This window comes from Pezoporus flaviventris, unplaced genomic scaffold (assembly GCF_033815535.1).
Source record: "Pezoporus flaviventris isolate CSIRO_AGI_PZ_B2104156 unplaced genomic scaffold, CSIRO_AGI_Pfla_v1 ptg000056l, whole genome shotgun sequence".
Lineage (NCBI taxonomy): Eukaryota > Metazoa > Chordata > Aves > Psittaciformes > Psittacidae > Pezoporus > Pezoporus flaviventris.
This window is the reverse complement of record NW_026892604.1, coordinates 503432-518196: the sequence shown is the minus strand read 5'-3', so window position 1 is coordinate 518196 and position 14765 is coordinate 503432.

Sequence of the window (14765 nt, the reverse complement as noted above, 5' to 3'; positions counted from 1 at the left end):
CCTGGATGATGACGGTAACGAGAGAGGGGTTTTGTTGGGCCTACGTCCCCAGGAGGGGTGCACTATGCCTGCCCTTTGTTTTCACTTTGTGCCTGGTGTTTCTAGGCCTTGAAATTGTGCTGTGGGCTCAAATGGACAGTGAAGTCAAGGAGGACGAGCGCAGGATCAGTTCTCAGGGAGACAGGAGGTGTGTAAGTTGTGGTGTCTCGTAGCTTTTGTGGGAGACAAAGAAGCCTGGTGGGCCAGGAAGAGCAGGACTAAGGATTGGCATTTCTAGAGGATTCTGTGCCTTCAGAGCTCTCTGTAGATGTCAGCCAGTTTGTCTGCTGCCGTGCAAGTGCTGCTCGCTGGGGAGGAGAAATCCTTCTCTGCCAAGTGGATGCTCCTCCCCAGCTGCATTTCAGCTCCCTTTGCCAGGGAGGCTGGAGAAAGGGCTGCCCTGATGCGGCTGATTTTCCTTGCCCTGTTCTGGTTTTCTTCATCAATAGAGGGCGCTGAAGACACCAGCTGGATGCTCGGTGCCCTTCCACGTCCCTCTTGAAGGTGTTTAGGTGGGTGACCGAGGCAGGAGGCAGCAGCTGTAACCTGACTGCAGATGTGATGGGCATCGAAGCCCACAGCAGATCTGGACTGTGAAACCTTGTGTCCCCCGTGGGACAAGACCTTGCTTGTAGGCAGTTGCTGGAGAAAAGCTGATGTGTCATAAAGGTAGACGTTAGTTTTCCTGCGCATTATCGTCTGTTCTACCCGCCAAGCTGAGGTGCTTTTCTGTCTGCCTTCAGGACTGCTGCAGGCACCTGTTTTAAAGACATGTTGGTCCAGGCAGCGTGCTGAAAGGTAAGTTAAGGTTTGTCAGCCATGCTTGTTGCTCCCAGTGAGTTAGTCTGGTAAAAGATACCGTTTTCTGCTACGAAAGCTCATTGCGTATGTTGTTTGAGGTGTTAGAGAGGCTGATTACAGAGAGAGGGGGTAGATCAGGCTCTCCGTAGTACCCACAGCACTGTGTTGGGTGCGAGTTGTTTGCCAGCCCTTGTGACTCTGCTGCTCCCAAGCAGGTAGGGCTGGCCTTGCCTCACAGGTAGGAAAGTTGGTTCCCTGTGAGATCAACCCCCTTGCCTGGTGCCTGGCAGAGCTGTAATTAGACAAGCGCAAATTTGTCACCTGCTGTGTCACCCTTGGTCCATCCACCTCCCCTGCTCTTGGAGTCCCTGTGCTGCTTTGTAAGGGAGAGTTTTGCAGGGCTGCCCTGGGGACAGGAATGAAGCAAAGGCCCACCCCCACAGGAAGGGTGGTGGCTCTGTGAAGCTTCTCTTATGTTCTTGGGATTAGGACATCACCTGGGTGTGCTGAGGCTTCCTGGAATGCTGGAATACCCGAGCTACAGGCTGGGAGCTGGGAGCGTGAGATTCCTGCAGGCCCTGCTGGGGATCTCAGCTCCCATACAGGGACTTTGCTCCAGGGTTTGCTGGTGCTGGGAGGCAGAGGCATGCTGGAAAGAAAGGCTTTGGGCATCGTGGCTCTTTGGGCCAGCACAAGCACCCCTTGCTGTTTGCAGGGACGGGAGGCTTCCAGACAGTCCTCATGTGTCGTCTTTCCTGATGGCAGACAGGAAAGGACTGTCCTTTCCTGACAAAAGGAGCTCTTCTTGACCAAGATTTCGTCTGCTCCTGCTGTCTGTTGCCCACCTGAAATCCTCCTTGTCTCCCGATGGCCTTGTTGTCCTTCCAAGAGCAGCCAGTTGTGCTCCTGCTGCAGTGGGGAGAGGGATGGAGTCAGGATGGGCCAGTGGCTGGCAGCCTCCGGCTTCCTTTTCCGTTTCCATCCATCCCCTCTCTTCCCTTTTAATGAGAAGACTTCCCAGTGTGAGAGGAAGTCACCAATGGGGTACTGGGGTCCTTGCTTTCATCCTTGGCAGGGAGAGGCTGCTCAAATGAAACCTGCACCCCCTTGAGCTGCTCCTGTAACAGACCTTGTAATGGGAAACAAAACCCCTGCAGTGAGGCTGACGGCTCCAGATCGAGTGGGTCTGTCCTGCAGCTCTGAGCCTTGAAAGTCAGAGATGCTTGTGTCGATGGTCACAGTTGCCAAGGTGGCTGCTCCTGACCCACTGGGTGCCTGTCTTTTCATCTTTTTATCCTCTTTCTTTGGTTTGTTTGTTTGTGTGGTTTTGGGTGTGGCTGCTGTCTTGTCTTCTAAAATCAAAGCCCTGGCTCGGGTTGCAGCCCAGGAGAGCCTCTGCAGGGCTGTTCTTTGACAAAACTCCCAGTCTTTTTGGCAAAAGACTTTCAGGTACAAATGCAGTCAAAGAGCTGGCTAAGCAAAAGGCAATGCAGTGGTCCCTTCTTCAGCGAGCAGCGATTGCTTTGGGGTTTGGCTTGAGTTGAGAGGGTTGTGGCTGTTGCATGGTTGTAATGGGCCTGTGAAGGCACCTGCCTGGAGCAGGTAAAGCCACATTCAGCTTTGCTTTTATTTCTTGGTGCCTGCTTCAGTTTGGAAGCTCCTTGCACAGCAGGGCTGGTGCCTGCAGCCTGCCCAGCAGCTCTCAGCACAGCGTGTGTGCTGCAGGGAGCTGCCCTAGCTGCCTGGGAGCAGCAAGAGATAGGCCTGTCCCTGCAGTGCTTCACAAGTGAGAAATAAGGCAAGCTGCTCCTTTCACAGCTTCTGAAGAGCCTGTGGGGCTTGGTAGCTGCTGGGCTTGTGCCCAGTGCTCCTGTGGGCTCAGGTTGAAAGGCCCGTCATGGGCTGGGCTTGTCCCCTCCCTGTGTCTCCTGGTCTGATCTTTCTCTCCCTTGCTTCCAATCACAGAAGCACATGCTGGTGTTTGAAGGTGCCTCGCAGCAGAAGTGGTAGCCCTGCTGTGGATGAGCAGCTTGCTGTGAAGGCAGGAGCCAAGGAGAGCAGTCCTGCTGCAAATGGAGCTGCCAGGGGATGTCTGAAGCTGCAAATGCCAAGCAAGCTGTGATGGAGCAGGTAAAGGCCGTGCTTGCTGTTTTTTCTCTTGGTCAGGAGAAGGTGGAGGGAAGGAGCGCCTGTGGCACTTAGTGTGGCCCTTGGAGCTGACCATGGGAGGATCTTGCTGGGCTGTAGGTGCTGCTGCTCAGGCTCTGAAGGAAGCTCTGTATCTCGGGAGGAGGAGAGGAGGACCCTGTACTCCCTAGCCTGTAGTGTCCTGTGGTGCTGGGTGGCATGGAGAAGGCCCTGGCAGGAGGGGGAGAAGAGCTGGGTGTGAGGGAAGAGAGGCTGAGCCCTGCTCTGCCTGTGTGACTTTGACTAAGCCCTGGTCCTGCAGTGTGGGGGTACTGAAGGATGTTTCTGTCCTCAGTATCGTGGTGACTTAGATGGTTTTTAGCTGCCAGTGGAGACACGAGGCCAAGGCAGTTAGGGTGAAGGCAGTGTCAGCCCCAGGAGCGACTGTCGAACCATTCTGTAAGTGCAGAGTTCTCAGTGCCCCTGACATCTGTCCCCTTTCTTGTTTAAAGTGAGACGTGGTACCTTGCGGAATTGGGCCTGAACCTCCGTCCCGAATGCACCCATCTTTGTGTGCACTGTCTGCTGGCAGTCACAGCCTCGGCTGCTGCCCTGCTCGTGTCAGAGATTCCCCCCGAACTGGGAGTAACTTCTTGAATGTTCTGAAATTTACACAAAGGGTTGCAGCTGCTGGGTTAAATGGTTTCCTAGTGTGAAGGGAAAAGAAAACCTTGGGTTGGCTATTAGGGGAAATTCCTTCCCAGAAAGGGCTGTCAAGCCCTGAACAGGCTGCCCAAGGCTGTGGTGGAGTCACCATCCCTGGGGGCATTCAAATGACCCGTAGATGCGGTGCTCCAGGGTTTAGTGGTGGACTTGGCAGTGCTGGGTGCGAAGGAGCTGGTGTTCGGGGGAGCCTGAGCTGGGATGGGGGGCAGTGAGTGAGCGGCTGCATGGGTCTGACTTAGCGTCTGGCCTTAAAGCACAACACTGGGTTAGACTTGCTCGTAAGGGTCTTTTCCAAGCTAAATGACTCTTTGAGTCTCTGAAATGACATCCAGGTGCCAGGACAAAAGAGGTTAAAAGGGAGCTGCAAAGTCAGGATCCGGAGAGCAGACGCCGGGAGAGGCAGGTGGGAAGGGACAGTAGTAGTGTAAGGACTGAAGGCAGGAGGCGCAGTTGTGAATGGTGGCATGTGGAGCGGGGGAGCCTCCAGCAGAGCCTTGAAGGGAGCTTGGGCTGTCTCAGTGTCGGCTGGCAGTTGAAGGTTATCAAAGAAATAGCAGGAAGCTCTACTACTGGTCTCCTGTTCATTATCTCAGCTGTGGTAGAGCTTTTGTCACAGGTTTCCTTTCCTTAGAGAGCTTCTGTCTTGGTGCCTTCAGCACACAAGGGTGCCACACCTGAGGTGTCTTTGCCTGAGCTCTCCAGTTTCCACCTGGATTCGTGGCTGGACACGTTCATGCGGGACATGTTTTGGAGTGTTTCCAGAGGCTGGCTGCCTGGAGAGCCAGTTAGCACTCGGGGCTCCTATCCTCCCTGAGTGGGTTGTAAAGCCCCAGCTGGTGCGTGTTGGTTTCAAACTGAGGGCTCCACGTTCCCCGCCAAGCCGATGTGAGGATTTGCTTTGCGTGTGGCCGAGAGTCTCACGGATAGCTTTTGTTTCCGGCAAACGCTGTGCGGCAAACGTGTGAAGCTCCTGGCAGCTGAGATGCCCCGGGAAGTTGGGTGGCCTTGGCTGGTGCGTGTGCCCGTGTGCGCAGGCTTAATGGGTCCAAAGTCATCGATGGGTGCTCAGCAGGGCCAGCGAAGTCGGAATGAAATCGTTGCTTTGTAGTTAGTGTGGAGGCTTTTTTCTTTCCTCCTGAAGCAGAGAAATGATTGTCTCCTCTGCAGTGTATAAACCAAGTGATCTGACGCTGACGGAGCGTGAAGAAATGCTGCTGTGAGGTGCACTTGAATCCTGCTGCAGGCCTTCACTGCGGGGAGACCTTGAAGGCGTAGGGGGGCGCTGCAGGGATCTGCGAGGCTGTAACTTTAGCAAGGCCCTGCAGTGGCCGTGGAAGCAAGCCAGCAGAGGAGAGACAAGGTGGCCGAGAGTGATAGCGAGAGAGCTGGAGGCAGGAAGCACGGTCCCCACTCCAGGCTGGAGCTGGAGAAATGCCAGAGCCACAAGTGGTGGCGGCCTTGGTGTGGAAGCGGTGCGGGGGGGTGAGCACCTTCTTGACAGGGCGTGTGGAGCTCGCCTATTGTGACGTAGAGGGGAGCTGCTGCTGTTAAATGCGAGCAGCAGCCGTGGCGCAGTCAGAGCAGGAGTTGCTCAGCCGCTGAGACAGGAGCAGGCTTGAGCTACTGTGAGGCTCTGAGCTCTGCTTCCTCGAGGCGCTGGTGAAAGCCTGCCCTAGGTGGCAAAGGCAGAGCATTGAGGAGAGGGGCTGGGCAGCCCAGGTCCACGCCCTGTCCTTTGCTGCCCAGGTTCCCCTGGCTGTTGGCAGCCCAGCAGCAGTTATCTTCTGTGCTGGTGGGCAACAGCCACCCCGAGGCGTCCCTGGGCAGCTCCTGTCCCTCCAGCTGCCCACAGCTGCCGAGCAGCGCGAGGGCATTCAGGAGCCAAGGCTGGGCCCTGCCCGGAGGAATCCTCCAGGAGAAGCGTGAATCACCCGTCCTCAGGTAGCGTCTGGCCCTGGGCAGCAGGGAGGAGGCGGCTCCGTTGGCAGCAGGGATGGGGCAGTTGTGTGATAGCCGGCAGGATTTAAATGTCCCTGGGCTAAGAGCAGGGCTGGGCAAGTAGAAGGGCTTGGAGGGGCTCTGCAATTGCCGTGCAGCTTGCAGTGATGGTAGAGACTTGGAGCTAGGCTGTAGGTCCTGCAGCAAAGGGAGCCTTGGCTGTCTGAGGTGGGGAGCAGGGAGCCACGGCAGGGGGCGGGGGGGGCTGGAGGGGTGCTGTGTCCTGGTTGCTGCTTTGTCCTGCCCCTGCACGGAGATGTGCCCCGTTGCTCCGTTGTGCTCCTTTCCTGCTCCTCTGGGAGGTTGGTCCCTGCGGGCTCTGCGGCTGTGGAAGAGCCTTGCTCCAGGGCTCGGGGGGAAGCTGCTGGGCTGGCTGGGATGTGGAGGTTGGAAGCCCTCTGGAAATAAGCGTTGTGGGGGTGACGACAGGTTTCCTTTCAAGTGAAGTGAAATCACAGTTTGGAGAATTGGAACGAATGAGCCCGTTACTCTCAAGACCCGGTAAGAAACCACTCAAATCCAGATCAATGTTGGATCATCCCCGTTAGGTTTCTCCCCTGAAAAGGAGTTATTTCCACCTCTAAATCCCAGCTCTTGCTGCAGCAGGGCCTCCTGTCCATAGGGCGGTGCAGAGCTCTGGTGTTTCTTGCAAGAACAAAAGGGAACGGTAGCCTTGTTTCCTGAAGCTGGGAAGGGCCCAGCACCACAAACACGTGCAGTGCTGTAGCTGCCTTGGGAGTAAAGGAATGAGGTGATTGCATTGCCTTGCAGAGCGTGGGGAACAGTCGAGGGGCAGGGAATGGCCATCTTTGCCTAGATGCTGTCTTGCTGTGTGTGCGCAGTAAGTGCACGCAAGAGAGGTGATGTGGAACACAGGGAAGCGGGAGGGAATATCATCCTGGATTTTACTTAGATTTGAGCTAATTGCTCATGTGCCTTTGATGGTTTCCTGCTTTTTTCCTGCTGTGACAGCCTGGAATGCCTGTAGGAAGCCTCGAGTTTGGGTGTTAAGAAGCGGAAATGAGGGCGTCCTTTGACACAGAGAAATGCTCTTGGGCAGTGGGGTGATTTGATGCCTGGAAGGAGGCGTTTTTTGCCAGATAACCTTTGTACCTTCAAGCAGGCAAAGTAGCCTTGAGAAACTCTAGTTCTTAATCAGGGTCTTGAGCTGTGTGCTGCGTTAGTTAGAAACAGGAGCAGGCTCCTTGCAGAAAGGGTGAGAAGTGCCAGCAGCCCCTGGAGTGTCTCTGTGGCTGGTGGGAGTGCCCCCAGAGCAAAAGGCTGTTTTGGCTCAGGGGCTGTTTGTTGTGGGGTTTTCCGTCTATGACTGGAGCCTAAATATGGTCTAATGATGAGTGAGGGTGGGGAGGCCCCGTGTTCTCTGCTTAGGAAGGATGCCAGAGGCTGGAGACACAGCTGAGTCCTTTGGGTGTGCGAGGAATGGCGAGGCCCTGGCACAGGTTGCCCAGAGAAGCTGTGGCTGCCCCATCCCTGGCAACGTTCAAGAGCAGGTTGGACACAGGGGCTTGGAGCAAGCTGGTCTAGTGGAAGGTGTCCCTGCCCGTGGCAGGGGGTTGGAACTGGGTGAGTTTTAAGGGCCCTTCCCTAAGGTTGCGGGGTTCCACGGGTCCAGGGTTTTAAGGTTCTGGGGTTGTGGATTGTCCAACTGTTGCTTCTTCCAGGTGACCTCTGCGACATGGCCAGTGGCAAGACCCCGCGGCCCCTGAGGTCCTCCAGAAGGGCGGATGGATTCCAGAGCAGAGTGGTAGCATCTCGTAATCCAAAGGTGGTCAGAGAGGCAGAAGAGTCTCTCAGCAGCAAGCAGAGGCTGGCCAGCCCTCGGGAGATGAGGCGGCGCCGGCCTCTCCAGCTTCGGGACGTGGGTGACGTCTCCCATCAAAAGGTAGCCTTTCCCTGCCCTTTTCCTTGCTGTTTGATGTGACATTTGAAGAGGGCACGTGCTTGGGGCAGGCTTGCCTCCAGCTCACCCGAGCAGCTTGGTGATTAGGTCCTGTTGTCATTTCCAACTGGTGGTGGTGGAGTTCTTTCTGCTGGGGGAAAAGCAAACCGTGTTTCTCCAGTGAGCCATTGAAGTCCTTATCTGCACGAAGCCAGTGGAAGCTCTCCTGCAGTTGGTGGGTTTTGCTGGAGTTGAGCTACCGTCGCTAAAGCATGCTAGTGGGGGAGGGCTGGGGCAGGAGACAAGGGCAGGAGCTGCTGTTCCTCATCCTGCTCTTCAAACAGCCACCTCTTGCTTTGGTGTAGTCAAGTGCCCCGTGCATGGGGTGACAGGACTCCCTCAATGGTGGCAGTAGTGGCCTTTGAAGGCTGAGGGCCTGTGGCAATTACTTAAGCCGTAACAAACCCAATTGCATTAATGCTTTGGTTTGTAAGAAGGCGTGGAACCCTTCCAGGGTGTTTGAGTTTTCAGTCTGCTGGCTACCCAGGGGAATCGCCCTGGGCAGAGGAGAGTGGATGCGCTTTACCTGGCTCAGTGCTCTCCTAGATGGATGTTTAAAGCTGCTTTTCTTGCAGGACTGCTCATTCTAACACACAGTCCAGGTGGGTGCATGACTGAGGTAGGCTGTTGAGCAGAAAGTTGCCAGCAAGAGACCTGTATCACATCAGTTAAGGGTTGCCCCAGACAGCGCACGAGGTGGGAACACGTAAGACGGGCGCCCAAATGACTGGCAGTGCTACAGCTACTGGCCTCAGCCTGACCGTGGAGAAGCAGGAGACCTGCCTGTGTCTCTCGAGTGGCAGCAGTGCAGCTGGGAGAGGGGAGAGCAAGCAGGGAGGAATTATCTGCAAGTAATGCCTCTGCTGGGTCAGCGTTTGGTCTTTGTGTGTATTTTTTCAGAGCTGCTTCTGCAGCAGTATTAAATAAACCAGCAGTAATAGAATACAGAGAAGCATCAACTTCAAGCTCACGGGGAAAGGGGATACGAATTACAGTCTAGCTCCAGTTGCCCAGTAATGCTGGGGAAAGAGCTGAACTTCATCCCCATCCAGCATTCACCTCATTTGTCTGTTTCCCGACTGCCCTGTTACTTTCTTGTTGGCCTTTCCTCCCTGGTACTGGTGTCTTGCAACTGGTTTCTGGGCTCTACATCAAAAAAAAGATACTTGGGATGCGTGGGACTCAGTCTTGCTGCGTCAGGGGGAAGTTCACCCGCAAATTGTTTCCTGTGGAGGCCCATGGAAACTCGTGGGTTTTGCTTGCTCCCCGAGTGCTCGTGGCTGTTCCAGGAAGTGTCTGGAGCTGAGTGAGCACCTTAGCAGAGGGCTCTGCTGGAGGTGAGCGCTGCTTTTCCTTTTGGAGAAGGCAACGTGGAGAAACAGCCTCCAAAAGAGCTTCTTAGCTTGAGGCTGCTCAAGCTGGTCCAGAAAGCTTTGCTCAGCTGAGAGCAGAGGTGGGTGAGCTGCCATCTCCTAGTGTGAGCTGGGCAGATGTACTCGCCAAGAGATTGTATTTACCGGAGATCAGTGTGGGATCTTCATTCGTCGATGTTTCTGCCAGCAGCTGAAGCTCTCTCTGCTCTGTCTTGCGTCTGCAGTTGTCAGCAGTTGACGTGGACCAGAGGTTGTTCCAGCCTTTCCCATCCGAGGTGGTGTTTGAGAACTACGTTCCCCAGCAGTTCTACATAGCGGCGCTAGCTCTGAGGAACACGGACAGGGTAAGTGCTGGGCTGTGGAGGTTGAGCACTGGGCTGGAGGAGGAGAGCAGTGGAATTCACACGGTGTGCAGCAGAGCAAGTTACCTGCTGCAGCACATCGCATGCAGAATCCAGTGTCTCACCAGCGTTATTCTGCAAATGGGGGAAATGTTCCCGTGCTGGGGGTTCTGCCGCTGGTTTTGGCCGTGCACTGGTGGTATCTAAGCCAAAGGAGTTTTTTGAGCCAGCGTGCTTGCCCTTGAAAGCCCTGCTCTGATGGGAATGTCGAGGGCTGTGCAGTTCTTGCCTGCTGTCATGCTTTACCTCGAGTGCGCAGCGTATCCCGCTGGCTCCTTGGTTAATGTTGGTTTCTGGCAGGGCATGTTTCCCTCTCTCAGCCTGTTCAGCCACGTGTGTGCAGCTCCCTGTCACAGCACAGGGGTTGAGTCTTCTCCACTTTGTGCTGGAGTAAGTTGTAACTGCTGGCATTAGCACTCCAGGCCGGGTGTTTCAGAAGAGCAGTGGAAAGAGGCTGGCTTAGCAGGAGCAGTTAAAGGGGAGGACTTGAGGTGCCACTTGAGGCTCCTGCTAAGCTTAGCTCAGTTCTGCTCAGGTGTTTCTAAGGCAGCGTGGCTGTGCGTTCTCTTTGGAGAATCCCAGCACGGGCAGGGTAATGTGCTCCAGAAGGTCTCCAACTTGAGCTGGAAAGATTGTGATCCTTTGGAGATGTCCTGAGAAACTTGAGCAGGGAAAAGTTGAGAAATGTCAGCAATTTTGTTCTGCTCTGCTGTAAAGGGGGAAATGGAGAGCTTTTGAATTTCAGTTGGGGAAACATTTGCTCCAGAGAGGCATGTGCCAAGAGCAAGCTGATGGGAAAAGACAGGAGGGAGGAAAGGGGCTGAGTTGAGTGTCCTGTCCCGGAGCACTTTCTTCCACACAGGGATTCTCTCGGTACGTAACAGGAAGTGTGCTGGAAGCAGAGAAAGGTCAGAAACAGGCGTAATTCAAGCTCCTGTTGCGTAAGAAAGAGCAAGATGTGTGCGTGAGAGGAGGGCACGGGGGAGGTGGAAGTGTGCAGGTGAATTAACCCCCTCCTCAAATCCCCCTGTTGGGAGAAACAAAGAGGGGGACAAAAGGAGTGACACTGTCAGGGCTTAATGTAGGGGGAGGAAGAGCAAGAGAAGTCAAAGTTATCTCCTGAGAGAACAGGTTTTACAGGGACGTGGTGGAGCATGGAAGACCCTTTGGCAAGAAAGGATGAAGGTATGGTCGCTCAGTTACCCCCAGAGAGTTGTGTATCGTTCCTGGTATAGCTTGGGAATACTGGGAAGTTGCAGCGTGGCTACCTATGCCCAAGGGACACCAGTGGTGTGTTTCACAGTGACTTTGGGCAATCTTTGCTGTAGGTGTAGCCTTTGCTTATTAAAATGGGCCTCAGTTTCTCTTTTCCTACTGCTCTGCTTCATTCCCACTGTGTCTTTTGGCTTCAGCTGCTCCCTCATCCATGCAGCACCGCAGAATGTTTGCCTTTGCCAAGTAGCAGCGAAGAGGCAAGCAGTGAATTTGCTCTATTCGTGCTTCCCAAGTGGAAAACAACATCTGCACTGATGTTGGTGCCATTCCCAATAAAACGTAATAGGCGGGTACAGCTGCAGCTTGGGATTTCTATGCCCTGTGAAGGGGAGGCAGTGTGTGAACTGTTGATTTTAGCCCAAATGTATTAGTTGTGAAGCTAGTACGACCTCAGGCATTGGACGGCCCTGGTGTAAAAGGAAGATCAGCTCTAAGGAAAAGCCTTGTCATCTTTAAATGCGCAAAGCTAGAGATGATAATGCCAAGAGAGCGTATCATGTTCTAATTTTGCTGGGTTTTGGTCATGTCCTGGAGAAAAGGACCATTGCGCTCTGTCTCAGGAGTTCCCCAGACTCCTCTGAGTCCTACTGATGTATCCTGCCTGGTGCTGAGGTTGTCTGCTCCCTAGAACTGCAGCTAGCAGCAAAGTGTAGGAGAGGCAAAGTGTAATGGAGCCCAGTAGGTGCTCTGTAATCACTCCAGTACGGAAGTGCTTCGCTCTCTGCTCAGTGCTCTTGCCTACTTGCTGTGGAATTGCTTTCCTGTCTTCAGGCTGCTCCTCCCCACCCTCAAGAGGTGCCCTGGGTGGCTCCTGCTGAAGATCTTTGCCACCTGGGCTCACGTGCCAAGGGATTTGGCGACCGGAACGTGTGGCTGCAGTGGGAAATGGGCTCCTGGAGCTGTCTGCCCCAGGGCATTGCTGGGAGCAAAGGGTGTTTAGAGCGTCCAGGGCTGCCTTGGCCATGGGTTATGAGGCTTGGGTCGGGGGTGCAGAATGAGCCTCCCTTTTTTCCAAGCCTCGTGTGTTCATCAGTGGAGCTGCCTGTCATTCAAAGTCTCCTTGTTATACTTTATGAGCTGGGATTGGGTGCTGGGGGGTTGCTGCCTGTGTGCTAGAGAATGCCTGTTTGCTGTCCCCGTGCCTGTGGTATCGCAGAGGACAGACACTTGCAGCAGGATGCCTGCAGGAAAGGCTGGCTCTGAGGAGGGATACCCAGAAATGTGGCTCTCCTGCACTGGCAGAGGCCTGGCTGCAGTCCCCAGGCAGCAAGAGCCTCCAGAGAGCTCAGGGTGGCTTTCGGTGATGAAGCCACCACAGTGTGAGGCAGTGCTGGCCACCTATCTCAAAGCAGAAAGTGCCTTTGAGGACCATCATTGGTAGGCACGGCCTGTGGGGGTTCATACAGGCACGTTAGTTCTCATCTCTGCACCAGCCTTTCCTTTTGTTATGGATCTCCCTTGCTGCTTTGCAGCCCCCTTTAAATTCTCTTTGCCATCTGCTTCCTCCTGGGGATGGTTGCTCTTGAGGTAAGCTTTTATTCTCAGGAAGGCCAGAGTGTTTGTGGTCTCCTTCTCTTGCTGGTCCACCCCCATGAGTAGCACCGCAGCTTGACCGCCGCACTCCACGCTGGTGTGTCAGAAGTGACTTCCTTCCCGCCCCCTCCCCCCCCCCCCCCGTATAACCCACGCTGGGTTGCCTTCAGATAATACATTCCGCCTCCAGAGGCATGATTGCACGGGTGTGTGCAGGCAGAAGCAGGCATGTTCTCTGGGCTTGTTGAATGACTTGAGGTACTGCATCTCCTTCCTGCTTCCTTCACAGCAGGGCATGTTGTTCCTACGGCCTCTGTCCTGCAGCTATGTAGCTAAGCAGAAGGGATTCAAGTCCACCCTTGTGCGTTACGCAGAGCTAAAAGTGTTTTGGAAAGGTGGTAAGGAAGGATGGCACGTGGCCCGTCCTGGTCCCTTCTCATGTTTCCACAAGCGACAAAATCATAGTTCTGTGTCTTTCCTGCAGGTTCCTCGTCTGCTGAACGTCATCCTGGGGAACTCTCCTTACTTCGAGTTGATCAGCCCGAGTGATGAGGACTATAAGGTAGCACCGGGCATGTCTTCAACCTACCGCATCCTTTTCAGACCTGATGAGAACAAGGTGAGACTGAAGGTCTCGAGAGATGGCGCCTTGAGGGGAAGGGGAACCTGCAGGGCTGGATTCCAAAGCAGGCATCTGGTGTGTGTTTTGAAGAACTGGTGCTGGGTTCAGTAGGGTTGCACTGGATCTAGACGTGGGGGAGACTCTTTCCTGGTGGTGAAGGTTGTGCTCCCGTAGGCTGGAGGCTCTTGCCAGTTTCAGGCTGTTTTCTCCTTCCGTGGTGGAATATCTAAGGTAATGTCTGTTGGCTTCAGGGCCGAGAGTCTGCTGTCTGTGCATGGCCTTTTACTCATCTTCTGTTTGCTGCTTAAATGTAGTTGAATACTCTGTGCAATCCTCAAGCAGCATGCCTATAGAAAACTAAAGAGGACCTGCCCCATGGTCCCTGGCTGCCCCTGCTTGTGCAATAATGTGTCATGAAAGGCCATGAAGGTAAAAAGTGCGAGTGCATTATGGAATGCTACTGCGAGAGTCCCAGAAAGCAGCAGCTCTTCTTCTGCCATGGGCATGGTGCTAAAGGCACTGTGCTGAGATTGTTTCTTTCCCTGCAGGATTATTTCGACGAGCTTATCATCATCACAGAGAGGGAGAAGTTCTTTGTGCCTATCCGAGCCATAGGTGCCCGAGCCAGCCTGGACTTCCCTGAGCAGCTGAACTTCTCCAACTGTCCAGTCAGGTTCAGCACCCAGAAAACTCTGCTGGTGCGCAACGTGGGGAATCGGGAGGCTTGCTACAGCATCACCACTCTGAGGTAAAGGAGCTCATGTCTTGTGCAGACGCTGTTGCGTGGTCATGGAGTTGTAAACAGTGAGAAAAAGGAGGCAGAGTATCTGAGGTGCTGGACATGGGCAGGATCCGTGGGGTTTGCCATTGCTTAGAGTGTTTTGAGAAAGCTCTGCAAGCAAGTTTTACAGTGCAGTGGTGTCTCCAAGGCAGCATCTTGCAGGTCTGATGCTGTTAGATTGGAAGAGCCAAGGTAGGAAGGCAGCTTGACTGCTGAAGAAGGTGCTGCGTGGCAGAGGAGAGCTCGAGGGGCTCAGGTCACGGAGGCCAAACGCAGCATCAAGAAATGGGCGAGCAATGAGCTGGTGAGAGGCACTGAAGAGTTCATCAGCAGCTGTGTCTACATTAGCAAGCAGAGATCATAGATGAAAGCAATTGCTGTGGAGGCCCTGGCAATACGAGTGTGTGGTGCGGGGACTTTGTTTTCCCGTGGGCTTGGTCTGATGCCTGGGACCAAATATGCCTAAGCAGAAGGAGCTCTGAAGTGGAGAGGAGCAGGCAGTGCCTTCAGAACTGGACTACAGCCCAAACCAGAAAGCTAGGGAGGGTGCAGGTGAAAGATACTCCAAGACCTGCTATTTGCAATGCACTTGCCAACTACTCGCTTGGGTGCTAGAGCGTGTGTCGAGAGCTCCTTGACAAGGGTTTTAGGAGTTCCCCAACTTCAGCAATGAACTATTTCAGTCCCGATTTGCAATAAAGAAATGGGAAGCATTACAGAAGTTTGAAGTGAACTCCACAAAAAAGTGGAATTCTGAGTAACTGGATTGCACGTGTGCAGAGGTGGAGAGCTGAGAACTGAGAACTGGGTGCAGAGTATGGGGGCCTGAGGTCATGTTATGCCCCGGGATCTTCTGAGGTCTGGTTCTCTTCAGCAGGGAGAGTCACCCGCTCTGTTTCTGATCCTGGATGTTCTGGTTTTGTTGTACCGACGGTGGTTTGCTTGCTCCTTGCTTGCACAAGTGAGCTGAAGTGAGGTGGACTGCAAAATTAACGGAGGGCCCAGATCTCCCGTACAGTCCTGATCTCTCTCTTTGCCTTGCAGCCCGTTCTCTGTGGATCCCTCCATTGGGACTCTTGGCGTTGGAGAAGCGATGCAAGTCACGGTGGAATTTCACCCGCCAAAGACC